We start from the raw sequence: 27716 nt of genomic DNA on the forward strand, positions 1-27716 counted from the left end.
GGCCACCCTAAACTGGTTGGAGATGGGTTCATTCATGGGTTTACAGCCAGCTTGGGGATGTTGACCTTAGCTTGGCTCAGCTGGTGGCAGCTTTATTCCACTTGTATATCATCTCCCTCTTGGAACCAGTGAGTTTGCAATAGTTTGTTCCAGGGGTGATAACGAGGGTGAACGAAAGCAAACAGAAGCATAGAAGATCCCCTCATGCCTAGGCTTAGAACTGGCAAGCAATCATTTCCATGTCATTCTATTGGCTAGAAGAAATCATCTACCCAAACATACAATCAGGAAGCAGAGAAATAAACACTGCCCCCAGTGTGAAGCCACTGCAATAGTCCCTAGTAAAGGGGCCTGAGGAGGGGTGAACATGTCATGGCCACCATACTTGTTTATGTCTGTGTAGTCCTTGCACTCCCTATTCCTCATGGTAGAAAGACAATATCAGAATGAAAACGTTTCAAAATGAAAATAGCATGACCTGAAGATATCAGTTCAGTATTCACAAAGTCATAGTGGTATTGTGTATGCTCATTTGTCTCATGATTAGAGTATAGTAAGGGGTTATGGAACAGACGTGAAGAGTTCAGAATTCATTAATCCATCCTCACACACTACAGTAGCGTCTTTGTCATTCTGCCACCCGAACGAGTCTCTTTCATAAAGCTAGTTCTAATAAAAAATAAATGTATTTCTTAGGAACTTGAAATCACATATTGTTTGAATGTAGAATGCTCAAATGAATCTCATCCCCTTAGTGATATTGTTTCTTCTCTTTCTCTAAAATATTATTAAACAGCAACATCATATATCATGTAGAGATCAATTTCTTTGGGGTACCTTTTTAAACTCTTGAAAACTTAAATTAGAATAATAAAATATATGAACAGGTCTGTATTTACCCTAATAACAAAGTTAAAATCTCTTTCTGTTCCTTTTTCTCTTGGGGTTATATATCCTTTAAGCTAGAATTTTCAAGCTTAAAGTCGTAAGTATTTTCTCTTTTAACTAGTGTTCTTAGGAGTCTTATTGAACCATTTGTTTATGTATTCTCCATCACATTTTGTCACATCTACTTGAGTGTGAAGGAAAACTTTATGACAGATCTATCAACAAGCAGCTTTTAGCATAAATCTGAGGCATATTTTAAAATTAGTTGCCTACTTAACCATAAATGAAACATGTTTGTGTATGTTAAAAATAATTAACATCCTTAAAAAGAATCTTAAGTTGTGTCTTTATGACAGTTTAGCGAAAACTTAAAGAGTTGATTGCTAAAGAGCTGTCACCACACAGAAACAAGAGAAAAGGATAGGTGAGAAAATTCTAGCACAGAGTTATCTAATAAGAGGGCTTGGAAATGGGGTGTTTTATGAAGACTATTTTCTTGTTAATTGTGTTTCAGAAGAAAACTTGTTTAATTCTTGTTGAAAATGGTGGAAAATTGTATTTGTCTGAGTTCTATAAAATAAGCGCAAAATAATTATTCTTTGGTTTAGTTAATTAGGGTTCCCCTTTGTACATTTATTATTGCGGCATAGTAGAATGAAATGATAAATAAAATTATGCTGAAAGAATATTGATATCAAGACATCTTTAGAAATGCTTACTTTTAAAGTAAATTATTGAGGGGTACCTGAGTGGCACAGTAGGTTAAGCATCCAACTCTTGGTTTCAGCTCAGGTTCTAATCTCAGGGTCAGACTCCACAATCAGTAGAGAGTCTGCTTAAGACTCTCTCTCCCTCTGCCCCTCAATGCCCCCCAACTCTCTCTCTCAAAATAAATAAATAAATCTTTAAAAAATAAAATAAAACAAATTATTGAAAAAATATTACTTTTTTGTCTTCTTCATCATTCCCTAAAAGTAAAGGAAGAATAATTTAATTTACTAACAACCTGGGTTCTTTCCACTGAAATTTTACCCAAATACAGTTGAATATAAACCAGTTATTTTAACCTGAATGAACTAGAATGAATGACAATAATGGTTTCTTTTATAACTTATTTCAAAAGAGTCCCAGAGAACATAATAATTAGTTTCTAGATTCAAAGACATATGAAGTATATCAGTGTTTCAGGCATGAGAGTTGACACTGTGTTCCATATGTGATTCAGACAGAATTGGACATGTCTGGGAAAAGTATAAAAAGAGTATAGCACAATTCCATTTTGTGAGTCTTTGGGGGAAAATAATTAAGACAGGATGAAGTAGGAGTAGTAGAATGGATTGAATCATGGATTAGAGTTGAAATCCCATGGGGCAAGTGTGTGTGCGTGTGTGCGTGTGTGTGTGTGTGTGTGTGTACATATTCATGCATATGTATCACAGATTAAACTAGGACTTGCGCATTTGACTTAAAAAATTGTTTTCTTTTTTAATCTTCTCTGTTAGGTTTTTATAAGTAACATTTCTTTTCATTTGTATGATTTAATTAATGCAGAAAGTACTGCAATGTGATAGAAATTAAAAAGCAGGAATTTTTACTGAGCTGTGCCAACCCCATCACTGATTGTTCTTCAGCCTCCTTGAAGGTCTGTCTCCTTATCCATAACCTACTTTTGAGAGGATTACATGTAACATACATTAATTGCTTCAGACAATTGTTAAATAAATACTGACTTTTTTTGCCATATTTTTCAAGAGACAAGTTTCTTCTGCATTACTGTTTTTGATATAAGAAATTACTCAAGTCTTGGCCTCCAAAATAAGGTATGGAATTTGATTTTCTGAGCATTTAGCCAGTGATTTCAATGAATTTTATGGCAGAGTTGGTGAAATAGGAAGTGATTCATGATAAAATTGAGCACAAAAGTATAATAAGATCTTACATAGTGAAAAGTTGAAAGAGTATCAATAGCACGAAATCATTTTAAGTCAGACTAAGCAAAACACTAAGTATACTTCTGCTGTGTCATATAAAGAAAGTAAAGGTTTTGGGAAAATTATACCTCCTGCATAAAGCCAATATGTTTCTTACAAAGGGAACTATGAAATTTACTTCAATTAGGTGCCCCCTTTGAGCGGCCATAAATTACCTTGTTCAAAACCACTACAACAGTTATTTCTGTTTAAAACATGCATTCAACATAGGAAGCAGAGAAAATACATCCCATATGATATTTTTTTTCAGAGTTTAGGACTTTTAATTTGTCCCAAAGTTGCTGAAGCAAAAATCATGATAACACATTCTGCTTTCCTTTACACCCCCCAGTGCAAAAAACAAAACAAAACTATTTGTAGGAAAAAAATGGTTTTGTACATGGGAAGAAACAATATAAATTCAAAACTTACAGATAAGGATTAGCTCTATCACTCATCTCTTTAAAAAAATTTATATGAATATCGAGTCAAAACCAACAGGATATCTCCCTTGAAATGTTATCTATACAAATTTCCAAGTAGACCACAGGACTCTACTGTCTTGGAATGTCCTCAGAAGGCTCTGTCATTGATCAGGTAACAGAGTAAAAACCCCAGAGTCCTCTTCTTTCAAACAGAAGAGGGAAAGACAGAGGGATGGAAGAAACTATTCAAACTTCGTCTTCTTTCCTTGTGGCTTGGGTCTCCCCCTCCTCCTCTGCCTCCTCGGAAGCCTCCTCACCCTCCAAAGCCTCCCCAGCCTCTGCCACCAAATCCATCTCGGCCTCCTCTGCCACCACCTTGGCCTCCAAAGCCACCATGGCCTCCACCACGACCTCCAAAACCACCTTCACCCTTAGGCTTGGCCCAGTCCAAAGTAACTGTTTCCTTCAATTTCACCATCTTCCATGGCCTCCTTGGAAGCTTTGGCATCTTCCTCACTGTTGAAGTCTACAAAACCAAACCCTTTAGAAGACCCAGTCTCCCAGTCAGTGACTGTCCTTGCCCGAACAGAGCCATCAAACGACTCCTTTAATGTCTCTTCTGTGGTATCCTCAGACAGACCTTTGACAAACAAAGTTTTGGACGGCTGGCTTCTGGCATTAGATGATCCACTGGGTCCTTGCAACTCCAGTCTGATTGCTCTGCCCTCAATTTCCCTTTTATTACAGGAATTTAAAGCTTCTTTAGCATCTTCAAATGAAGCAAATTCTATAAATGCATACCCTTTAAATTTGCCATTTTGGTTCTGGGGCACTTTAATAAAAGTTGCCTTCTCAAATACTTCCTGAAGGGTTTCTTCTGTTGCATTGTAAGAGAGGCTGCTTAAAACCAGTGTTTTTGATTCACCACTCCAACTGCTATTCTTGCCACCTCTAGAGTCATGACTTTGACCCTTCTCTCCAGTGTAGAACAGGGAGATAGCCCGCCCATCAATCTCTGTGCCCTGCTTTTCTTCCAAGGCTTTTTCTGCATCAGCTTCGGTCTTAAATTCAATATAAGCAATCCCTTTACTCTTTCCATCCTTGCTGACTAATCTGATCTTCGCAGCATCTTCAAATACTTCTTTTAATTCATCCTGAGTAACTTTGTAAGGCAGATTTTTAGCCAAAAGTGTTCTTGTTTCTCGATCTTTCTTACGGTCTTTTCCCTTTGGTTTTTCTAGTTTAATTTCGTTGCCAGAGACTTGTAAACCAGTGAGTTCCAAGGCTTTTTCCAGGTCTTCAGCAGATTCAAAATCCACATAGCCAAACTTCCTAGACACACCAATTCTGACACCCACAACGACAAGATCATTTTTAGCAAAAAGGTCACTGATGCCCGTTTTTAATTCACGAGCAGATTTGCTGAAGTTCAGGTTTCCAACAAAAAGATTGAATGATGTAGTTGGTTCTGTAGCTTCTACTTTCTGCTTCTTGGCTTCTGGAGCTGCTTTCTCTTTGGCCATTTCCTTCTTTCATTTTCCAGGTGCTTCTTTAACAGGCTCTTCCTCTTCTTCCTCCTCCTCCTCCTCATCTTCCTCCTCATCATCATCCTCATCTTCCTCATCCTCCTCATCATCATCTTTATCCTCATCATCATCCTCTTCATCTTCGTCCTCAGCTGTGCTCTTGGCCTTCACAGGAAGAGTTTTGCAAGGGCGTTCTTCCCTTTGGCTGGTGTAGTCTCCATAGATTCTTCTTCAGAGTCATCTTCATCCTCATCTTCATCATCCTCCTCATCGTCTTCATCCTCCTCCTCTTCATCATCATCCTCATCATCAGGGCAGCAGCAGCAGCTGCTTTCATCACTGCTGGCTCGAATTCATCCTTATCTTCATCCTCATCCTCCTAGTCCTCCTCTTCACGTCATCATCATCTTCCTCGTCACTGTCTTCCTTCTTGGCATTCTTACCATTCTTTGCTCCCTTGGCTAGGGTGGCTGCTCCTTTCTTACCAGGGGTGGCTACCAATGCCTTGCCTGGTGTGACCCCCTTCTTGCCAGGTGTTGCTACTGCTTTGGCTGACACAACTGTCTTTTTGGCTGGTGTAGCCACTGTCTTTTTGCCAGGGATGACAACAATGCTTTCTTGGCCGGTGTGGAAACTGTGACGTTTTTTGTTGGGGAAACGATCACCTTCTTTGCTGGAGTTGTGGTAGCCTTCTTGCCTTTTTTCTGAGGAATGATAACCTCTTCTCCACTGCTATCATCATCTTCATCTTCTGACATTTCCTCATCTTCACTGTCTTCTTCTACCTCCTTTGGGGAGGAACCATTTTCTTGGGGTCACTTTGATTTTTACCAGCCGCCAGGTCCCCTCCACAGACGCTGGGATACACGTGGCCACATATGGTATTTTTAATTAAAGTTTTTCCAAGTTAAAAATAAACATGCTCTAATTATGGAAAATACAAAAAAGTACTAAATATTTTAAGAAGGAAAAAAAAAATGTCCCATCAGGCAAACACAATCACTATTAAGACTGTAGCTTTTATGAATTTGGTAGATTTTTTTTAACCAGTCTTTTCTTATATAATTATTAAAATATAGTTATTTTCTATGTACATTTTTCCCTTCTTTCCCTTCCTTTGTTCTTTCGCTTTTGCCTTCCTTTCTTCTTTCTCTTCCCTTTCTCCACTTCTTTGTCTCTCTTTTCCAATTTCTTCTTCTTTCACAGACAATTGAGAATTTTGTCAATTAAAAATATTGTTGTGTATCATAAAGTCAGAAACCACACTTGTCTCAGACCTATGTGAAATCACATTTAATAGAAGCCAATTCCAGGTACCAAAGTGTAATTAGAAAGAAAATCTAACCTTTCTTTCAATCGCATTAAAAACAATAAAATACTTAAGAATAAATTTAACCAAGGAAATGAAAGATTTGTACAATAAAAACTATAAGACTTGATGAAAATGTGGAACATTTTTACTATATTAAGAGTAACCTAAGAGTACTATTTAACTATTTAACATCTTCTAACAATCCATGGCCCTGTGATGAAGGGAAAATTTAAAAAAGGGGAAAGAAAACCAGAATTTGTGGTATGCTTCATAGGGAACTACTTAAAATCTTCACTGGCCTATTCATATTATGACATATATTTTACCAGAATAAGGAATGTTGAATAAAGAATAAAAAATCTCTCTTTATTAGAAAAATAATAAAGGTAACTTTTATTAAGCACTTGTGTGTCCAGATCTTTTATAAATATAGTGTGTGTGTATATATATATATATATATACATATGTGTGTGTGTATATATATATATATAATTAGCTAATATATATATATATATATATATTAGCTAATTTATCCTTGACATAAGCCCATTCATATCCTTATTACAGGTGAGAAAACTGAGGCAGAAGAGATTTATTTACTGGCGGGGGTCAAACAATTAGCAAGAGGCAGAGCATAATTTGAACTGAGGTGATATGAATCCAAGGTTTTATATCTTAGCTTTCTTACTGTACCACCTCCAAAATAACATTCTATAAGAACATTTCTGATAACACTTTTTTTTCCTTGTCTTTACTTTTACTTTAAAAGATAAAATATTGAAAAGCAGAAAATTAAGAAATATCTTACCTGGGTAATACTGGACATCATTTATTGCTGTTTGTATAATTTTTTTTTTCTTTAAGTCTTAAGCATCTTACCTAGATCCTGTATCCCTACAGGGAGAGCCCTACCTCTCTTCTGTCATTTTCAGTACCACATTGAATTTGCCATGATTAGAATGTGTTTTTTGTCTCTACATCTTTGTTGAAGTTACTCTCATCATGGGCATGAATTGCTAGTCACTAAATCCTTCCATACTTTTTAGTTCTCATCATACTTTATGGCATTTTGATAATTCCCACTCCTTTAAAAAAATTACCTCTCTTTTCATGATGTTCTTTTTTTCTTGGTTTGCATTCCTGCTTTCTGATTATTTTTCCTTAATTTCCTTGATGATGTATTCTTTCTCTTCCCACCCCTTCAATATAAGAGTTCTCAACAATTGCACTCTTCCTCACACTCCAAATATTATCTCCAAATAAATCTGACCTAACTAAAGCTTGCAGCATTAATGTGTATACTAATGTCTGAAAAATATGCATAGAAAGCTCTACCTCTCCTTTGAGTTCATTTAGTAAACTACCTACTCCCTACTCCCTACAGGACATCCCAAAGGAATTTTACACTCAATTGTGTCTCAAAAGAACTCATTATTTGATCTCAAGAAAACCTCCTGTATTCTTTATCCCAGAGTCTAACATGACCATCTATTTAATAACTCAAGGTTGGAATCTATTTGTTATTTTCAAGATCTCCTTTGTTCTCATGTCCACAGCCAATGAACCAAAACAGTCTACATGATAGAATGCTACAGTAACCTTCTAACTGGCCTCATGGAATATTTGTCACCATTAAAATCCATTCTTTAAACTGCCTTCAAAACAAATATTTCTAAAACAAAACAGGTCAGACTACTCTTTCATTGAAAACAGTCATTGGCTTCCTATTACCTGTAAGACTTAAAACAAACTTAACAAACGAGAACCTTTAAGAGGTAGCGTTTGACCGCCTGTCTAGATTCATGACCTCTAGATACCAGTTTACTTGCGATTACACGTGCCTTTACACTTTCCGCCCATTCTGCTCAGGATGCATCTATATGTGAAATAGTTACTAATACGAAAATAAATATTACCCCTTTCTCTGAGAGTTTTGCACTTCACTCTACTACTTCTATGTTTGACGGTATGATATTAGCACATTACCTGGTCCAGCAATTGTGGTTATTAGTTTATATTTCTGTTCCTTTCACTTACTTCATAAAGCAGCAGTATACAGCACGATGTATAGCACATAGTGATGTTCAACAAATATTTTTTGAACCACACTGAAATTTCATCAATTTCTGCAAATATGAAGGGAAGAAGATGTTTCTTCATGGTGTTATAATAGCTGGTTGTCAGTCAAATCAATGAAAGTTATAATTCAAGCTAATTAAAGGCCATGATGAATTGAAGCAATCAGTTCCTACCAAGTATGTTTAACTGTTCAATTGGTTTGTCATGATAAAAACGTAACTTCATTTTAGTTGAAAAAAAATCTATGATTTCAGAGGAGAAAACTCATACTGTCTTGATCATTTGGCATTTTCGGGTAACTCTGCTGCCGTTTAAATAGAACTTGAATGGCGTGGCTTATCCTACTTTCCTTTTTTGCACCAAAGAAACACGGAACAACTGGAATACCCTATCATCCGATGTTTCAAGCCAATTATTTAAGACCTGTAGCTGTCATTGTAATACTGAACTTCCTCCGTTTACCCAGAAGAAGCACACTGACATTCATCACCATGCTGCAAGGTAATGTTAGCTTGCAAGTGTCATGTTTAAACTTTTAAATATGTAATGTTTAATTTACCTTAGTTTGCTTTAGAACTATTTTATACTTAATCCCTTATCTTCAATTTAGACAACTAATCGCTTTTGAAAAATTACACTAGTCAATTTCATTTTTCACTATATGGTAAATCCTGATAAGTAACTCTCATTTATCAATGATACTCAGCTTTACATTAACAATTTTCAAGACATAATACTTTCGGTAACAGTTGTCTTTGGTGACGCTCAAATTAGGTGTAGAAGGTGAACGATATAATGAACTAGATTAAAAGTACAAAAATGGAGAATTCTATTAGGATTAAAATAAGAAAATGATATATCTAAGGATATTACATAAAAGTTGCCATTAGTCTTTACATGGAATAAATATTTCACATGTAAATAAAATGATGGTTACCTTTACTTGAATGACCAAAATGAATCAGTCTTGTTTTTTAATAGTTACCTATTGGTTATTTTATTATTTTGCTTCTTGATAAACTAATACTATACTTTCAACATTTATTTTTTTTAAAAATGCAGTTATAACTGTCTGCACAGATTTTTAACCAGTATAAAAAATGAAACAGAAATGCAGCTGAAGAATCAGATCTATAAATACAGACAACAAACTGGTGGTTGCCAGAGGGAATTGGAGGTAGGGGATAGGCAGAATGGGTGAATGGGAGTGGGAGATAAAGGTTTCCAGTTATGGAATGAATAAGTCACAAGAATAAAAGGTGCAGTGAGAGAATATAGTCAATGGTATTGTAATAGCATTGTATGGTGACAGATGGTAGTTACATTGTGGTGAACATAGCATAATGTACAGAAATATTCAATCACTATGTTGTACATCTTGAAACTAATGTAACATTTTGTGTCCTCTATATTCAAATTTAAAAAAAAATTTTAAATAAAATTAATGAGGCTGATCCCAAACAAAACAATATGTGAAGAGATTATGTAGAGTATTGCCTAAGAGTGTGTTAAGTGCAATTTTAAACTACTTACAGCCAGTCCACTTTGCTTTTGTTAAGACTTCACTCATCTCACCCATGGGCATTATAATAAGCTTCTCTAATTTCCTAATACTAGACGCCCAAAGCCAGCTCAGAATTGGATATTACTATAGTAGAGATTTAATAAGCAAACCTTAGTACATCTTTCCTGTTTAAAAATCTTTGATGTCTCTCTATTGCTTATAGAACAAAACTGAAATTCCTTATCGTAGACATAAGGACCTTCAAATACATCTACAGTTCACCTTTCCAAACTAATCCCTATCCTCTGTTTCTCCCTAATAAGAATGCTATGGCTCCCAAATGTTGAATTTTCTTGGCCATTTTCAACCATAATATATTTTTCTTCTTCTTCTTCTTCTTCTTCTTCTTCTTCTTCTTCTTCTTCTTCTTCTTCTTCTTCTTCTTCTTTCTTCTTCTTCTTCTTCTTCTTCTTCTTCTTCTTCTTCTTCTTCTTCTTCTTCTTCTTCTTCTTCTTCTTTTTTAGTACAGCTGACATACAATGTTACATTAGTTTCAGGTGCATAACAAGTATGAAGTTTCCTCAAAAAATTAGAAATACCATATGATCCAATAATTCCACTACTGGATATTCAGCAAAGAAAATGAAAACAGTAATTCAAAAAGATATATGCAAACCTATGTTTATTGCAGCATTATTTACAGTAGCCAAGATAAAGAAACAACAGAAGTTCCCGATTGATAAACGAATGGATAAAGAAGATGTATATATGTACAATGGTATATTATGCAACTATAAAGAAGGATGAGATTATGTCATTTGCAACAACATGGATGGACCTAGAAGGCATTATGCTAAATGAAATAAGTCAGACTGAGAAAGACAAATACCATATGATCTCACTCATATGTGGAATCTAAAAACCAAATGAATCAACAAACAAAAATCAGAACCAGATCTACAAATACAGAGAACAAACTGATGGCTATCAATTATGGTCTATTCTTATAAAGGTTATTTATTCATCTTTATCTCTTTTTCCAAAGGGAAAACTATTCATCTTTCTCAACCACCTTTCTCAAATGTTAGCTCCCTTGTAAAGCCTTTGGCAGTATTTCCAGGCAGATCAGTACTACTTTCTGATCTGCCCACACCACTTTTGTCAACCATTAGGGCATTTATCTTCTTGTATTATAATTGCTTTTCTGTTCTCTTTTATCCTTGGGCTGTGAGTTCCTCATACTTCTTCTTGTACCTCTTGTGTCAAACATGTGAAAGATACTCAGAAAGTGTTTATTGAATAAATACATGAATAAATAAATGAATGAATGGATGATTTATACTCCGCATGTGTGTCCTAGGAGGAAATATGGAAATATGTCTCATGCAGAACACAATGTTCCAACAGGGGCTTATTAACAAAGGAAACATTTACCAAGGTTTGTCATGAGGCATAATGAAATAATCTAGATAGCAGTCAAGCTCTCACAACCCTAAGCTCGTCAGGACAAAGAGAGAGAGAATAGTGCCTGGAAACAAGAAGGACAGAGAGTGATGTGGAGTTAAATGTCTTGAGGGGAGCAGTGACTTTCAATCAAGGGACACAGAGTGTTGGAGACCACACCAAGGAAGTTAACTATGGAATAAATACCCTGACTCTATTCTATCGATTCTCTCTAGTCTCTTGTTGGTAGTCCTTATTGGCAGACCTCAACTAGAAGCTGAGAGGCCTCAGAGACTCTTGATGTAACCCACATTTATTAGTGCTCCAGTGATGATCAACATGGAGAAGGATGGGGAGTAGTTCTAGAGGGGCAAATGGAGACATCCATGTGTAACATATATTATATGTTTCAAGATGACATTATGTATAACATATTACATGATAATCATATGATTATATATGATTATATATATGATCATATAATTATTTGATATCATATAATATATGTCACACATAATGTCACTTTGAGGGATAACCCAAGAAATGTTATCTTTCCTCTCTGCCCAGGTTCTGAATAAATTGGGAAATAAAACTTACCTTTTAGTAAGAAAATTGGGAAATCAAACTATCATTTTTCTTGTTCGAAGAGGCCAGATTGAGGAATGTGACTTTAAGTTTATTTTCCAAATAGGTTTGCAGATACTGAGTCTTAAAGCTGAAAGACTTACTCATTTATTCATGATGATCTAAACGGGGGCAGTCTTATATGGTTCACCTGTGGTACAGCAGATCCCATTCTCTTCTCAGGCAAACTGGTTCCAAGAGAAAGAAGGACAGCATTAAGCAAGAATATCTAGTTATTCTTCTCAAATTTAGAAATCAGATGTAGTAAATGTTGAGATGCATACCCTATAATTATGCAAATTCATGTGTAATATGTACCATGATTGTTTTTTCTCCTGATTTCAGACTCCTAGCCATCAAATGAGAAAAGAAAAAACTCCTGAGCTTCAGAAGAAGAAAGGAAGTTGTAGAGGAAAAGATGAGGCATGGCAGTGAAATGGTAGCCAATCCCACCTCAGGAAGTTGGAAGGTGGAAGGTGTATCCTTTGTCATCAGTATTCATTCTGCTGACCAAATCTGCTTCTATCAGATTGCTGAAATGGGCAGCAACAAACCGGAAGAGTTTGGGAATTGATGCCTCTATTCTACAAGTCCTTGCCAACCTTAGGATCCAGAATGATCCCTATCAATATTTAACTTGGATCAATGAAAATCAACAGATGATGTCAAACATAATCAGGATTTGGATTGATCTGAATTGTGAAGTTGTAACCGGGACACAGGATTGTAAGAGGACGTGGTTCTGGGGGTCCCAAAGAGATGAGGTTTAGCCCCTCGCTGCTGACAAAATCCAAAGGCAGAGAGGCAAGTGGTGGTGATACAAGAAAGACATTTATTTCAGTGAGGCCAGCACAGGGAAGACAGCAAGCAGACTAATGTCCCAAAGACAGTCTCCAAAGTGCTGAAAATACTTTTGGGTTTATATAAGGAAAATGTGGGACAGAAGTCAGTGGGTGAGTGCTGCTGAGCAGTAAAGGTCAGATTGGTCATAGCTGTGGATCATTGCTGTGGGGTCAGTTACACTGAGTCTGGCTGGCTCAGGGCAGTCCCTGTCACCTGAGTGGGTAGTTTCAGTTCCCATCATGGGATGCTTTGCCCTCTGGGTCTTTTGCCTGAGTTAAAGATAAGCTGAAAAGAAGAACTTAATTAGAAAGTACAGACTGAGGTCAAAATGGAGGTAGTCTTCCTTCAAAGTCAGATCTTCAGAACTCCAGCAAGCCCACCCTGGCCACTCATTAACTTGTCAACAACACAACTTACATTTAATGTGACTGAAAATTTTAGACCCTATATACAGTATTATGGAGATGTAGTAAGTAAAGAAGAGGCACATAGAAAGAATCCCTCCTCATTGAATCAAGAACAGAAAAAACGTACATTGCCTTTTAATGATATACTCATCTAGATAATAATAGAGTAATATTTTGTTTTGTTATGTTAGATCATATTAAATATTTAGAAGGACATAGTATAATTTTTTAAACACTGAATAGTTGTAATGCTGACATTATATTTTAAAATTAGTATTTGCTTATCCTTTTTTTATTCAATTTATATTGAAAATGTGTTATGTGTGTATTTTGGGGTCCTGGACTCGATTCCAATGTATGCAGGGGGAATTTTCCTTCTATGCTACCAACTAAGCAATGTTCCAGACACACCAGCAGGGTTTTCTACAATTCAATTCAATTCTGACACTATCTACCTGAAGACAGGGTCAGATTCCACAAAGTCACCCTATAAGACTATCCCCCTCCCACTGCAGATGCCAGTTGCAAGCCCAGGTTATCACTTATGCTTCTGACTGATGGTCTATAGATAGGAGGTTCCAATGCCTTCCACCTTGGGTTCAATTAGTTTGCTAGAGTGCCTCACAAACTCGGAGAAACATTTTACTTACTGGATTAACAGTTTGTTATAAAAAGATATGGTAAAGAATACAGATGAACATCCAGATGGAAGAGATACACAGGGCAAGGTATATGGCAAGAGGTGCAGAGTTGCCTTGTCCTCTCTGAGCTTGCCACTCTCCCCAAATCTCCACATATTCACCAGTCCAGAAGCTCTCTGAGCTCTCCTCTTTGGGTTTTTAATGGAGGCTTCATTATATAAGCATGATTGCTTAAATCATTGGCTTTGGGCAAGTGATTCAACCTCCAGCCTCTCTCCCCTCCACAGAGGTTGTGGGGTGAGGCTGAAAGTTCCAACCCACTATTCAAGTTTGGTTCCTCTGGTAACCAGCCCCCATCCTTAGCGTCTTTCCAAAAGTCACCTCATTAACACAAACCCAACTGTGGTGGAGAAGGGCTTGTTATGAATAACAAGACACTCATTTCACTTTTATGGTTCTGAAGTTCCTGCCCTCCACACCCGCATCCCCCCAACTGAAGACAAGAGACTACATATTATAACAAAAGATGTTCCCATTGCTCTTATTGCTCAGGAAATTTCAAATGTTTAGGGAGCTGTGAGCCAGGAACTATGGTTAAAGACCAAACACAAATTTCTTGAAAGTGTTATCAGCAAAATTAGCATTATGGCAACATGCCTAGGGGCTATAAATCATAATAACACAGTGTGTAATTTTATATTTTAAGAAAATCCCACTATTCTAATTGTAATGGCATTTCAGAGAGAAATTATGACTTATCCCTTATACTGTCAGACTTTATAGAACACACAAAAACATTAGTAAAATTTTATATAATTTCAAAAATAGGTATAGCAGCCTGGGAATGGACCTGAAATTTCAAAACTGAGTTGTTTACTTCATCCTCAGATTGTTTTTCCTGGAAATAATCTTTTGATTGTCATTTCAGCTAAACACTTATCAAAGGCTCTTTTCAGAAATGAAAATCCTTGAGACAATTTCATTCTAACATTGCATAATGCTTTGTAATGGGTAGCCAGATCTGATGATCTGTTGATCATTTCCCTTATGTAATAAATGCTTCTTTATTGCATACGGTTTAAATTCTCCATCCCTGTCTACTAGAGCACGTTCTTGCAAAATTAGACATAGTCTGTTTAAAGAGTTGCTCAGGGTAGATGGAACATAAAGATGGGGAAAATGCCGGAGGGAAGTGATAGGTCTTGCCTTCACTACGCACTGTAAGAGAGATTGTGTCAAGGGGCCTGAGCTTGGCACAGCATGACTTAATCTGGACTCCCCATGGCCCTCACATGCTATATTGAGAGAGAATGCATAACCTAGACTTTAAGAATAATAATATGTTTAATCTAAAGTTTATGAGAACGCCAAAGAACAAAAACCAGGTATCAACAGATTGAGTAAGGTTTGCCTAGAAAAAGGAACAGGTTGAGAGTCTCCCAGCGTATCAACTTACAGTAACACACATTGTAAACTGTACATCATTTCTATTACTCTGGACACTCAGTGAAGGCAAGTTGAAAGTTAGAGCTTGGACTTTCTATTCACATGTAGAATGACAAATCCATCTCACCTAGGCTTCCAATTAGAAGCAAAAAAAAAAGAAAGCTGGATCCCTTTCATAAGGTTAGAGTGGTAATGACAAGAGCAGTCATCGGTGAAGGACAGCTGTACTTGGAGAGAGGTGATAACCACCACAACCATCATCAACAGAGGCAGCATTGTGGCAGCATGTCTGGGGGCTGAGGCAGAATAATGTGGGAGACTTATTTCTGAGCACTCATGTGACAGCTATCTGTGGAGCTCTTAGAAATAGCTAGAGGACATGTTGAGAGATTCTAATTTCTGTCATTCAAGCACATGAGCATGGTGCCTTAGAAATTGGGATATTTAGAGTTATTTATTATGATGTGTGGTAGTCATAAGCTGGTCAGGCCAGAGAACATTTGGGTTACATAAACCTCATTTGTTATGCAACACAGGCTATATGAACTTCTTCTCATTTTTTTTTTTTAAAGATTTTATTTATTTATTTGAGAGAGAGAGAATGAGAGACAGAGAGCATGAGAGGGAGGAGGGTCAGAGGGAGAAGCAGACTCCCCGCCGAGCAGGGAGCCCGATGCGGGACAGATTCCGGGACTCCAGGATCATGACCTGAGCCGAAGGCAGTCGCTTAACCAACTGAGCCACCCAGGCGCCCGAACTTCTTCTCATTTTTATAACCCAACAGAGACAGATGAAAATTCTATGCTAGCTATTTTATCCCTAAGGGGGTCTCTCTGTTTTGGAGGAGGTTTTTGAAACTGCTATTTAACAAGAATATCTCTTCTCTAAAAGAAGTTACTTTGTACCCTAAATAAATTAGTTTAATACATGTACAGCCAATTCCTGCTTTATGAACAGAATCTTGGCTCATGGGTGAGCCAGTCAATTCGATAAAACTAATCAATTCAAGGAACAAAATAAAGGAAGAAATTGTCAGTCAGTTCAGTCAGAAAATAGATTGATGTTTTTTTCTTGAAAAGTCCATGGAGAATAAGATAGCTGGATTTTATCAACCGGGGTACTGCTGATTTTGCAAACAAAAAATAAGATATCTTGATTTCATATATTTTATTATTTCACTGACTGGTGTAATCACTCAAAGGCCGCAAAGCTCTTTGTGGAGTGGGGATAGGGTAAGGGTAAGGTAAAGAGGAGGAATCAGAATGAAAATGTAATAAATTGATTATACATTGATTAAAAAGTATTTATGATGGAAGGGATGGTATATGAAATCATGGTACATGCTATACCTGAGACTAACTTACCAAGATGTCTTGGACGTGATTGTCACATATTCCTTTTAGTATTCTTTCAGTTAAAGTAGGTATTTTCCAACACTCAATAAAAAGGTAGCTGTGAGATGTTGTCAGTCCAAACTCAGATATGTGCAATCTCTTTTTTTCAATCTCCACTCAAAGACATGGCCTGACTCAAGTTCACTGTTAAAAAAGAATAAAAGCAAAAAAAAAAAAAAATCAAAGCAACATAGGATTTGAGGGCATGTTTTCCTTTACCCTGGAGAAAATACGTTCAACATATTTTCAGTAGAAAACATATGATTCAACATATCGTTCAAACAGAGCAATAGAAGGAGGTTTTTAATGATGTCAAGCACCTCAAAAATATTCATTAATATACTAAGTTGGAAAGAAATAAAATAAATAAGTTATAACGGGGAAGGAAGAAAGGAAGAAAAGAAGGAAGGAAGGAAGGAATTGAGGAAGGAAGGAAAGGGAAGAGAAGGAACGGATGGAGGGAAGGAGGGAAGGAAGGAGACAAAAGAAAGTCTTTTTCCTTTTTTCACCTCCTTACCTCCTCCCCCACTCCCCCCAAAAATAGTCTTCTGTTCTTCCTTGTATATTCTTAATGTTGGTTGAAGGCAACTTGTCTCCCAAATCTGAAACATGAATTATTCAAAATTTCTTCATCTTCTGGGTCTCACCCACTCTGCATTGACCCTTCTTTCCCCACACCCAACCACTCACCACATGTAGTGAGTTCTACCTACCAAGCATACAGGATCCACCTTCTCCTCTCCAAGGGACCCTATCTAGTTCAAGTCCCTGTCACCTCATTCCTGAACTGCAGGGACAGCCTTCTATTTTTTAGGAAGGAAGAAGGAAGGATCCAACACAGTCTTTTAGTTTTTACCTCTCTAGGCCAGAGTCTACACTACCAGTAATAAAAAAAAATTTTAAGAAATATTTAGGCAAAATACAGAATATCTGTCACTACAGGAAATAAACCCTTTATCAGCATTTGAATAACCTCAGAGTAAGATGATGAGCATAACATATAGGGCTTTTTAATTTCTTGTCCCCTGCCTACCTCTAAAGATTCCTCTTGGGCGCCTGGGTGGCTCAGTTGGTTGAGCGACTGCCTTCGGCTCAGGTCATGATCCTGGAGTCCCTGGATTGAGTCCCGCATCGGGCTCCCTGCTCGGCGAGGAGCCTGCTTCTCCCTCTAACCCTCCCCCCTCTCATGTACTTTCTCGCTGTCTCAAATAAATAAATAAATAAATCTTTAAAAAAAAAAAAAAGATTCCTCTTTTGTCAGTCTCCCTTCTAAACTTAAATCCAGTGACTCTAATCTCCTAACATTTCAGAAACATGCTATGACATCTCATGTTCCTATGAATACCCTTCCCCTTCCACTGGATTGTGCTTACTCTTGTCCAACTGAAAACTGTCCACCTATTTTTTAAATCCCAAATCATTAGTTCTCCCTTTTACAGTGTCTAATTTCCATCATCCCAGAAGTATTCATCACTGTTAGAGTCAAACAACATGGAAGGGTAAAATCTGGGTTGGGCCTTTTTGTAACTATACGCTCTTGTGTAAGTCACTTAGCATCTCTTTACTTCATTTTCCCCACCTGCAAAATAGGGACAGTTGTTATAAGGCTCAGCAATTATGAATACCTGACAAAGTAAATGCTTAACAAACTTTAGTCATTAAGTACATATGCAGAATGATGTAGGTGTTAGTAGGCAGTGAGTTATCATTTTGTTGTACTAGTCTGTCTTCACCACTGGAATATGAGATCTTTGAGGAAAGAGACTCCGTGCTATTCTAAATTTCTCTATCTCCAAAATCCAATACTGTGCCTTCATTTAGTAGTTTTTCAATAACTACATGTCGAATAAATGTATAAAATGATGAATATTCACTACTGTAATAGAGATATTGGTGTGTGGGAACTAAAAAGAACTCAGCTGCTCCCTCATGACAAGAGAATCCTTTATGATCTGCCTTTGGCTGATCTCCAGTTGCAATAACAGCACATTTGTAAGTCAATATTCTTGGATACCACAAAATAACTTTGTGAAGGTCAGAGAGTGGGGATTGATGTAGACAGAATATTTATAAGTCTGTGATCAAATATACAAAGGTAAGGAAGTTTCCATTTTTGTACCTCCTGTATCTTCTCGCTTCAGATCACCTCTCTCCATATGCGTATAGCAGGATGTCTCTAAGATAAATTATATGATCTTCCATTTCTAATTATAGTGCTTATAATAATAGACACATTAACTAGGACTCTTCTCTTTTGTGGTGATCTGGATACTATGGTCTTCTGGTTTGCCAGTCTAAATGAGCTACTGCTGAATATATTCTAGTTTCAAGCTCTTACAGATTATTATTCTTAGTGGTTTCTTATATACACTTGCATTAAAGAATTGCTTTTTAGACTACTTTTTAGACTCTACACTTGCATTAAAGAATTTCTTTTTAGCTATTGGTTATTACATTAGGTGAACAAAAAAAAAAAAAATAAGAACCAACATTATTAGGCACCCATTATGTACCAGGCACTGTGCTGGGCAATTTACACATGCTGTTGTGTTTGGTTTTTACAACACAGATAATTATTTTATCCCCCATTTACCTATGAGGACACTGAGACCTATAGAGATTAAGTAGCTTGTCACAGAAGCTGTAATTAACAAGGTAAATTAATTAACTAATAAAGCTGATCATTTTGTCTCTAAAAATGAAGTCACTTTTGCTTTTTTTAACCTTAACAATGAACCACGTGTTCAAGAAAGTGTTAAGGAATTAAGCATGATTACAATATACAGCCTTTGGGTTAGAGTGGAGCCAGATAAGAAGCTAGGCGATTGGTGAAGTTGATCTAATTGCTAAATACAAACAAGAGTAAAAATATTTCCCTGTTTCAGTGGAGAGCCCAGTAGAGAATCCAACAGAGCTATGTTCAGTATTGAGATATATATATATATATATATATATACTTTATTAAAACACTTGGAGAACACATGAAAATGAAAAAAAATGTATTATTTGACCAAAAAATCATTTACGTCCTTGGGGTTTGTTTGTTTTGCTAAATCCTTCTCCTCCTCAGCCCCTCAGTGGTCTCTGCTCCCCTCAGCCCACACTTCAACAGTGACGCTAAAAGAATTGATTCATTCTACACTAAATGTAAAGAAGAAATCTTTGCTTATAAGCCCAGTGACTGTCAAGTTCAGAGTTGGCTCCTTAGCAGAATAATTAGAGAGCTATGTTATTTTACATTGTCTAGGTGCTTCTAAAGTGGAATGGAGTCAGGGTAATTTAATAAGAGACTGCAAATAATACATACATTTTATGTGGAATGACAAGAGTTGATCAGAATAATATTATACTCTATAGTAATGATGAAAGATCCCTTTAGCTCTTGGATTATTACCTAGTATGTGTGACACATGTCAGACACTAAAGACCATTGATTAGACAGAAATGAAGCTGGTCATTGAGCTGGGGATTATGAAAATTGTCTCTCATTTCTTACAGAGCACACTGGGTAAAGGTTAGAAGGTAATGACCTATGATTGCTTACATATAATTGCATCTTTCATATTTCCAGGGAAGAAGAATACAAATTTGAAGCTAATATCCTTTGTGGAAATATTTTGGGAGCGTTCTGCTGCTTTCCTCTAAGAACCAATGGAGTATAAGTAAAACTTGCTATTCTAGGAAACAGAATACTTGCTATGACTTCAGTGAAATTGCTAATGCAGGAAAATGTTTCTCCACTCATTTTAATCACAGCACCAAAAGTGCATTCATCATCATTGTGCAGTCCTCAGAACTGAATTGATTGATTTCCCATGACCAAGTCAGGGCCTAAATTTTTGTATGTGTTTAGTAATATTTGACCATGCCATCCCTATACGTTAAATTAAATTGTGCAAATACCAAAAAGACTTTTGCAGAATGCTACAACCTTTCTTAGAGTAGGTAAAGCCCACCGGAGTGAGTAGGATTGAAGGGCTGGAGTAGAGAGTCCAGGAATCTTTTCTTTAATCCTTCCCTGCTTTGGCACCATATTTCTCGAAGTCTCAGTATCCCTCCAGAATTAAAGGTCCTGACAAGAGGCCCTCCTTTATATTTCCAAATTTTACAGAGCTCCATGTCACTATTTATTCCTGATAATGGCTTCCTTCTATTGCTGGTCTCTAGGGGCCTCAGTATCCTGTACTGATCCCATTAACCATGCCCACATCTCTGGAAGGTGTCCCTTTGTGAAAATGTCTTTGCCTGATGAATCTGAGTGAAATTCTGTTTTCTGCTAGAACTCTGACTGCCACAGTGAAGTCATATATAATATATGTTAAGCAAATGTATATTCATTAAATGTTTCCATGCCTACTTTTAAAGCTTGAAGAAGGAAGGAAGGAAGGAAGGAAGGAAGGAAGGAAGGAAGGAAGGAAGGAAGGAAGGAAGGAAGGAAGGAAGGAAAGAAGGAAGGAAGGAAGGAAGGAAAGAAGGAAGGAAGGAAGGAAACGAGGGAGGGCAGGGGAAGGAGGGAGGGGGAAGGAAAGGGAGAAGGAAGGAGACAAACTTAGCCTAGTTATTTCCTGCAAAAGATGTCCCAATTAACAACGAGGTGCTCAATTCAACATTTAAAAAAATACTGAAGTTAGTCTTAGATTAAACTCCACAGATTTATGAAAACAGCAAATTTTGTTTTAGTTTTGTTTCGATTTGGCTAAAATGATCATAACTCAGTATGGTACCACTGGTTATCAGAGGGTAATTAGAAATTCTAATTAATGAGTCTATGCATCTGAATAATAACCATGTGACAGCTAATTATTTACACTTAATAAATACAATGAAGGAAAAAATAAAAATTTGCAACCCATTAGAGGAAAATCAATAAAAAGGAGCTCCTGGGGTAAAAGTCTGGCAATAACTGGCTTAATTCTATAATATCAGTACAGGAGGCTCTCCTTAAGTCTGGGACCCCTCCCTGAAGACTGTCACACCTTCAAGGACATGTTGCAATGCAGAGAGCCACATACCCATGGACATTCAGTCCTCAGAAGCCCCCAAGAATTAACCTTTCATTTTGAATGTGCCCATTGCTTGCTTTGGTCCCATGAATTAGAGATGTCCATGGGATGACAGAGTTGGACCATAAGTTCATGTTTATCAACCCTAAATTTGAGAGTGAAGCTCATAGACCAGCCCTAAGCTTGACTGCCAGGTGACCCGATGCATCTAATTCTCTGTTCTGCTTCCCCCATCTCAGCACATAGAAATGAATGTGACCAAATCTTCTGGATAGGTGCTCCATTTCACACTGTAGTTGAAGAACTGAGCTCACCCCCTTAATAATTCTACTTTTATGGAACTAGCCTTTAATGGATGAGTACTGTGCTTCAGGTGAGTAGTTCCAGAGCGTTAGAGATAGATTTGACTCACAGTCCCATATGCGGGCCAATAAATGCTGTTGCTTGTATCAATAAAAGATATAGTCTCTGAAAAATCCCATATTATTTTGATCACCTTTTTCCAAGGCCATTTTCCCTGAAGGTCATACCTTAGGTGTCTTAGACACAGTTAGTGATTTCTACCTTGAGATCATGCCAGTGCCAGGCAGAACTTTAAAATAGGCCTGGGGTAAGAGGCTTCAATTTTATATGGTTAACATCGATTCCTTTTTCTATCTATATATGTGTATGTATATATATAGCTGTATAAATATATACACTAATACACAACAATAATTCACTTTAGGATAGCATTCTTAAATATTTTACTTATTCTTAATGCCTTTTCCTTGGGGAAAAAGACTTTCTTTTCCGTTTTTAAAAATACACATATTTGTAGTATTATGTGTATCTGAGAAAAACAGTTATCAGATTTTAAAACCTAGTAGGCTATCTGAAAATACTAATTTACAAGAAGACATCAAGTGAAAAAGCCTGGATCTTGGGGTGGGGAGACATAGGTCCCAGAGATGGCCCATCCACCGTCTCCCTAGGTGGTCTTAGCCAGTGGCTTTATCTGTCAGGACCTCAGTTTCTTTTTCTTCTCTCTCTTTTTTTAAGATTTTATTTATTTATTTGACAGAGAGAGAGCACAAGTAGGCAGAGTGGCAGGCAGAGGGAGAGGGAGAAGCAGGCTCCCCACTGAGCAGGGACTCGATGTGGGGCTCAATCCCAGGACCCTAAGATCATGACCTGAGCCGAAGGCAGACACTTAACCCACTGAGCCACCCAAGTGCCCCAGAACCTCAGTTTCTAATCTATAAAGCAAGGAGACTGGAAGCCCTTCTTTGACCACTCATCCCACCTCCAGTTCTCCATCTGCGCCAAGAGTCTGCTCCTCCCATTGACAACACTTCTCATATTTATCATTTTCACAACTTGCAATTACATTGTAGAGGAGATTAATAGACCTGCTCACAGAGTTGAACACCACATCTCCTTGCAGTGTACATCCGGACCTTACAGTTGAGTTCAAAGAGTCTCTGTGGTTTTGAAAAGAGTATTTGATGCAGAGTAATGAGGGCTGGGCTTGGAATTCCTCTCTGCTGCTTATAAGTTGCATGACAGTGGACAAACAACTGACACAGCATTTTAAACCTAATTCCTCATTCGTGGAATTCAGATGACAACATCCAACTACCTACCTGATGGAATTGCTGTATGTCTTTTAAAAGATGCTCTAGTGAAGCACACAGAATGTGTGAACCTCACTGGATGCACTTAAACTTTAATATTTAGATTGACCGGGGCGCCTGGATGGCTCAGTTGGTTAAGCGACTGCCTTCGGCTCAGGTCATGATCCTGGAGTCCCTGGATCGAGTCCTGCATCGGGCTCTCTGCTCGGCAGGGAGCCTGCTTCTCCCTCTGACCCTCCCCCCTCTCATGTGCTCTCTCTCTCTCATTCTCCCTGTCTCAAATAAATAATAAATAAAATCTTTAAAAAAAAAATATTTAGATTGACCTTTGGGAGAATTCATCTATAGAAAAATTCAGCTCTTATATTTTTTAAGGTCAATGTGAAAAATGCAAGAGATACTTACTGCTTTCTTAAGAAAACTGCAGAAGTTATTAGTCATGACAATGATCCAAAATATTAAAAATATTTACAGAATTACCAGAAGAGCTAGAGTAATTAACCAGTTAACATGACTCCATGTTAAGAGCGGATGAAACTATGGCCAAAGATTAAAATAATAACTACAGGAAAAATATGAGTTTAAAACTGGGCTGAAACCATGAAACTGAATTAATAGTCCATAGTTGACAGTTGAATTCTGGCTGTCAGTGTGGCCCCAAAGTGGCCACAACCTGGGAATTCAGAAATGAGCTAGTAACCGTTCCTCCAATCTAGCAATAGTAGTGGCTGATAACAAACATGGCAGATATGGTGATAGCCTCCAACACACACTGATGGCTCACAACACAGAACTGTGTTTCCACGTATTGTCTCATTTAATTTCCTCAGCAACCTATCAAGTTAGGCTCTGCTAATATTTGCATCTTAAAGATAAGGTAACTGAGGGACGCCTGGGTGGCTCAGTCGGTTAAGCATCTGCCTTCGGCTCAGGTCATGATCCCAGGGTCCTGGGATCCAGCCCTGCTTCAGGCTCCCTGCTTCTCCCTCTCCCTCTGCTGCTCCCTCTGCTGGTGCTCTCTTGCTCTCTCTCAAATAAATAAATAAAATCTTTAAAAGAAAATAAAAATAAATAGAGAGAGAGAGGGAGGGAAGGAGGGAGGGAGGGAGGGAGGAAGGAAGAAGGGAACTGAGGTTTGGAGATGTGGAATAACTTGTCCAAACCGCAGGTACTAAATTTTGGAGCTAGAATAAGACCTTAGGAAATACGATTCCAAAGTTACAACTAAGAAAAGAGCAAACAATATTTGAATGACGGAATGACTGAATGACTGAATGCAGCACTTCTGGATTAAGCCTATGAAGGCATCCTGCTTCGTTTTGCCTGCCAGTCCGAGAAGCCATTTACTGAAGCTACTCAGTTGCTCAACATTCAAGCATTAATTACAAAAGTAACAAATGCTATATCAAATAAAACAAATGCCATATCAAATAAAACTGCGGTTAGTTGGTGTCCATGATAAATATGTCCAGGCTGTTGAGACACATATGGACAAGCAGTATGTATCAGGGAACTTTTATTCCGGTCAAACAAGAGATCAGGTGTCAGACTCTCACAGCGAGACTTGACTTAAGGGGCAGAACTTTGCCAGCTCCATCTCCCTGACATCATCGGCACCAAGAAAGCTGTCTTTATTGATCTCTATACTCCCATTGGGATCTTAATTTATTATTACAATCACATCATTAAATGACTAACGATTGTTTTCTCATTCCATCTTGGGGCGCTATTTAAAATCATAATTATATTATTTAGAACTGTTGTTTTTTCATTCTTTCTTCTAGTGAAGTATTTTACCCAGTTTTCAGATTTGCTGTCAATGCTTTCATTTTAGATACCTTTCATTGCACATACTTCATATTTTAATGTCTACTTTGGGTTAAAAGTCAATCCAGAAAACCACACCCTGAATTAAATAAACTTTATACGTTGAGCCAATAATTTTATTTTCATTTTCATGCAACAAGCATTGTCTAAAATTTTCAAGTCATTGTATTCAACTTATTGTCTGAATAAATGTAGAATAGTTACTGAATGTTTTCTTTGGTAGATGATTCAGGATTTTACAGGATTCTAAGATAGTTGCTATAAAAAAAAAGAGCTATTATTTTATTTTTCTGTTTCGTTATTAGAGAACCAAAGTGATGAAATGACCTCACCAAGGTCACAGAGCTAATTAAAGATTACCAGGGCAAGATGTAGGTCTGATATGAATTTCTCAACAGCCTTGCTATAGATAGTGTAGATGAGGACCGGCAGCATCAGCATCACCAGAGACCTTGTTAGGGATGCAGAATCTCAGGCCCCACCCAGATACACTGAATCAAAATCTACATTTTACAAGATCCTCAGGTGATGTGCACCAGGTTCAATTTTGAGCAGCACTGCTTCATAGCATGCTGCTGATTTTCTTCATTATCTACCTGCAAAATATTGTGGCCCTTGACAGATGGATTAGTCTAGAACTTAAAAGAAAACTGAGGTCTGGAAATTTTTTTTAAACTTACACTGAGTAATTTTAAATACGTCCTTTTACTGTTAGGCATTTTACTTTAGAAATAACTCATGACTACGTTTGTAATAACAGATGCAAATTCTTATCTGTTATGCATGTGTTTAATACATATATACTAAAAGGGGTATAAATTTCAGCTTTTTACTAGACTGCATTTTTTTTCATCCCTAGACACCCCTACAGAGGGCAAAATATCTGCATTACCCATCAAACCTCAACTTTTATGGCTTGTCACCTATCAGAAGCACACTATCGCCACCTGCTGGCACTGCCGTAGAAAGGCCAGCAAGGTGTTTGTCCTGTTTTCTTCTACCAAGATCATTTCATTATATAGAATTCTACTGTTTGGCATTCACATTTTCCCCCAATCTCTGATTTCTCTCCAACTCTATGACCACTCCATGTGACACTTTTTCTCTATGATGCTCTTACAGAGTAGCTAAACTTCAGCCCACTACAATCCTACAAAAAAGCTTTTAAAACCAGCTTCAGTATACAAAAAGCAATTTACCTTACTATCCTCCTTGCATAGATTACCAGGAAAAGTTCCCAATTTATGATTCAAAAAGTAAAATCAACTTACCAGTTGCAGCCTAGTGACCAATGCAGAAGGCTTCATACCTGTGCTCAATGAACGGGTATTTGAGACTCAGATTTGTAAAAAAAAAAAAAAAAAAAAAAAACCACTTCTCTCTTCTTCTCCAGTTTTCCTTCTCTATGTATGTTTCCATGAAAAGAATGCTCTCTTTCTTTTATCCTTAATCTAAAAAAAGTTAATATTGCCATACGTGAATATCTTTCTATTTTGTAAAGGCAAATTTTCTTTAACCCTTATTTTTATTTCTCTCCTCAGCTCTGATTAATTTAGATCCAGAAAAATCTCTCTTTTGTCCCTCATATTACTAAAAAAACTGACCTCAAAAAAGGTGACTGTTCAGACAGTTCTAGAAACATTTTAATGCTGGCTCCAAAGAATTAATTAAAATTAATATAACCAATAGAAACAAACCTTGAGAATCTCAAAATTTCCTCAAAAAGCCTCAAAAGTTCCAAAGGTTAGCAAAGATAATTTTGATTACTGTTGTTTTTGTTGTTATTGATAATGATGATTGATTGTTGTATCTTTAAGAGAGATCCCTCTAGGGGAATATAATTGCCTACTCCAAATATTTCATTACTGAATGTTGTGTGATATCCTCCTCAAAAGGAATACAAAATATCCTTTATGTCAGAGTTACATTGAAAAAAAATTTTTCTGCATTTCATTTTTAAACATCTTAAGCCTCTATGGAGAGAGAATGTTACTTCAACATTAGTAAAATTTTAGGGGACAAATTGAAAGGAGAAGAAAGTTAATTCCCTGAAGAAGTATGTGTCTTCAAATCTTAAAGTACCAATTCAATGTGTTAAGAAATGATGAGATATAAAATCCTCAAAAGAAATAGAGCAAAGGGAAGTTGAATTTTAAGAGCAGCTCAGATAAGAATTTGCATGAAATCACTTCAACTTTACTCTTCCTGTTGGGTGTGGTTACAATAATAACAATTTTTAAAAGATATGCATGCTGGGTTTATTTTGAGAAAACTAGTTTAGACTGTTAATGCATTGAAGAAGAAGGAGGAGGAGTAGGGAAAGAAAGAAAGAAGGACAGAAAGAAAGAAAGAAAGAGAAAGAGAGTAAGAGAGAGAGGGAGGGAGGTAGGGAGGAAGGAAGGAAGGAAGGAAGGAAGGAAGGAAGGAAGGAAGGAAGGAAGGAAGGAAGGAAGGAAGAAAAAAATTACACCAGTTAGAATTAAACAAGCAAGGAACACTTTACTCAAGACTACTACAGTAGGAGGGAGACATTGAACAAAAAAAGATGGGAGGGTTTTGAAGTGCTGAGGTGAGCTAGTGAAAATGTACCTGAGAACTGAAAAGGGAGGTTGGTCAACGAGATTAAGTCATCTGTGCTTGCTAATTGGTGCTTATCTAAATTAGGCTCCTTTCCTTCCATGGAAACTGAAAGATAGAGGTGCTATCTCTCTTGATGATTCCAAGTCAAAGGGATGGCTCTCAGGTCCTTTTTTTTTTTTTCCAGTAGG

At 37.1% G+C, this 27716-nt stretch overlaps 1 pseudogene; it reads right to left on the reverse strand.

Moving 5' to 3' along the window:
• Positions 1-3124: 3124 nt before the first annotated feature.
• Positions 3125-27716, reverse strand: part of LOC102742130 (nucleolin pseudogene) — a 49062-nt pseudogene continuing 24470 nt past the window's right edge.

Source organism: Leptonychotes weddellii, chromosome 2 (assembly GCF_054177405.1).
Source record: "Leptonychotes weddellii isolate Sample4059 chromosome 2, ASM5417740v2, whole genome shotgun sequence".
NCBI classification, from domain to species: Eukaryota; Metazoa; Chordata; class Mammalia; order Carnivora; family Phocidae; genus Leptonychotes; species Leptonychotes weddellii.